This window comes from Lactuca serriola, chromosome 8 (genome assembly GCF_051521515.1).
Source record: "Lactuca serriola cultivar US96UC23 chromosome 8, Lser_US96UC23_V15, whole genome shotgun sequence".
Taxonomy (NCBI): domain Eukaryota; kingdom Viridiplantae; phylum Streptophyta; class Magnoliopsida; order Asterales; family Asteraceae; genus Lactuca; species Lactuca serriola.
The window spans coordinates 254,091,612-254,094,122 of NC_136415.1; the positions used below are offsets into that span (position 1 = coordinate 254,091,612).

General features: G+C 37.4%; 1 non-coding gene across 1 annotated transcript; it reads right to left on the reverse strand.

Annotated features, from left to right (window-relative positions):
* Nucleotides 1-1,274: 1,274 nt before the first annotated feature.
* On the reverse strand, nucleotides 1,275-1,381 carry LOC145071626 (small nucleolar RNA R71). Its single transcript, XR_013690632.1, has one exon. It is a non-coding gene; the product is annotated as a small nucleolar RNA R71 (small nucleolar RNA).
* Nucleotides 1,382-2,511: the final 1,130 nt, after the last annotated feature.

A 2,511-nucleotide genomic window follows, 5' to 3' on the forward strand; every position in this document is an offset into this window, starting at 1 on the left:
TGATGTCAACCACATATGAGTTGATTGAATTAGCAAATTTAGTTAGCTAATATTACAAGTCTTACTTGATTCGAACTAAACACTAGGAAACTTGTTATCTTAATCAGTTGACCACTGTTTGAATCAACTTGTTTGCTTAAGGATTAGTAATAGTGAGCATGAACCTAATCACATTAGAAATCGGTAATCATTGATATATTAATCCATTGCACTTGCCACGAAATCAACCATAGGAATAACTGAATCGAAATCTAAATGGAAGTCTCTTTTATCCTATTGAATCTAGTTGTTTTTCATTCTTCTTTAGTTGTTAATTGTGTTTTGTTTAAGTTCTATTTGAATGATTAAGTTTCTAGTCTTGAGAAACTAGAGAAAACCCCTTTTTGTTACTTGATTTTATTAGGTAATATTAGTATTTATTTTAATTGTTACCGTTCCCTGTGTTCGATACCCTACTTGTTTGATCTATATTGCTAATTGATAGGTACAATGGCTTCGTGTGTTTGTCTTTGTGTCTAAGTTAGTAGGATTAAAAATAGTATATTATACATGTATCAAGCTTTTGGCACCGTTCCCGGGGAACGATTCTAATGGTTAATTTTATTTCCTAGTTTATTGATCCTTTGTGTGAGATTTATCTTCCATAAAGTTATTTGTTTTTCTGTTTTAATTTTTGTATTTGATTTTTCTGTTTGTGTGTCGAACTCGCCGATTCCATTACTGAACTCGATGAGTTGGTCCCGTTTTCAGTTTTGTTATTTTTTTGTTTTTGTTTGTTTTACGCATGTTTTTCTATTTTGTTTCAGAAATTTTATGACCAGAAGTTCCAGTTCTTTAGTAGTACTAACCGGAGAATCAAGCGGTTTTGACAAAAAGATAGAAGATCTCGAGTTGAACACAACACATACATACACATGGGCGAGTACAAAAGAATGATGCGTAATGATATTGGGCCAAGACTCGTGCAACCCGCAAATCCAGTGACACCAAACTTTGAGTTGAAAGGCCACATACTCACCCAGCTGAAGGACATCCCATTCTACGGGAAGGATCACGAAGACACGTACAAGCATATCGACGAGGTCAACAACATAGCCGACTACTTCAGCATCCCTAATGTGCCTTGCAAGACTGTTATACTTCAAATGTTACCGGTCATGTCTAAGGAAGCCGCGAAAGATTGGCCAAAATGACTACCTCCAGGATCTATCAAGACATGGGCTAAGATGCTTGAAGAATTCATAGATCAATTCTGCCCTCCCTAAAAAATAGCAAAGTTTAAGAAAGCCATTGCAAACTTCGAACAACAAGGAGGTGAATCACTCTATGAGGCATGGGAAAGATACAAAGGCTTATTGAGGAATTGCCCTTATAATGACCTAAACATTCAGCAAGAATTTTGTATGTTATATGATGGAGTGAATGTGACAACTAGGAAGCTCCTTGACTCCCATGGACCACTCACGAAGAAAGCGCCTGCAGTTATAAAAGAATCGATTGAAGAGTTCTCCAAGCACTCAAGAGAATATCATAACCCAAGGCACGACTCAAAACGAGGGGTGGTAAATTCAGTTTCCGATGACATGGCAGTAGTGATGGCTAAGCTAGAGAACATATATCGTAGGATGACAAAGATGGACCAATCTATCCATGTCATCTAAGTGGGATGTCACAATTGTAGCGGGCCACACCTTATTAAAGATTGTGACCTTGATGAGAACGGGAACCAGAAAGCACAAGTTTGTTATTCGAGTGGCGATAGGTTTGATGACGATTAGAGGAAACCCAAGAAAGACTGGCTACCATATGAAGAAAACAAAAAGGCAAAGGTGGAAAAGTATAGGCAAAAGGGGAGAGGATTCTATCAAAAGGAAGAACCGGTGCAAGAAAAGAAGACAAATTCTGAAGCCACGCTTGCATGTTTTACGAGTGAATCTGAGAAAAGACACGATGAAGTCGATGCTGCTATAAGGGAGCAACAAATCATGATGAAAGAGCACCAAATTATCATGAAGGATCAACAAGCTCTACTTTGGAATCAGCAGGCCTCAATCCTTAACATAGAGAAGGAACTCAGGCAGCTAGTGAAACAATTAAATGAAAGAACACCGTGCAGACTTCCTAGCAACACCGAGAAGAATCCGAGAATAGCTCATATTAATGCAATAAGAACAAATAAGAAAATTTTCAATCATATGAATCCAATCTAGAGTGAAGATCCAAGTGTGTTGCAGAAAAAAAAAAAAAAAAGAAACCCAAAATCGCAAACAGAGGAAAAAACTCGACGAGTTCAGAAACTAAACTCAACGAGTTTTGCACCTGATGAAAAAAATAATCATCCCTTAAAACCGTAACAAACTCCCTTGCCATTCCCAAGTCGAGCCATATGGGATAGGAAAAATGAAGAGTACAAGAAGTTTTTAGATCATGTAAAGTCACTCCAAGTTAACATTCTGTTCCTCGAAGCAATAACACAAATGCCCAAATATGCAAGATTCCTTAAAGAACTCA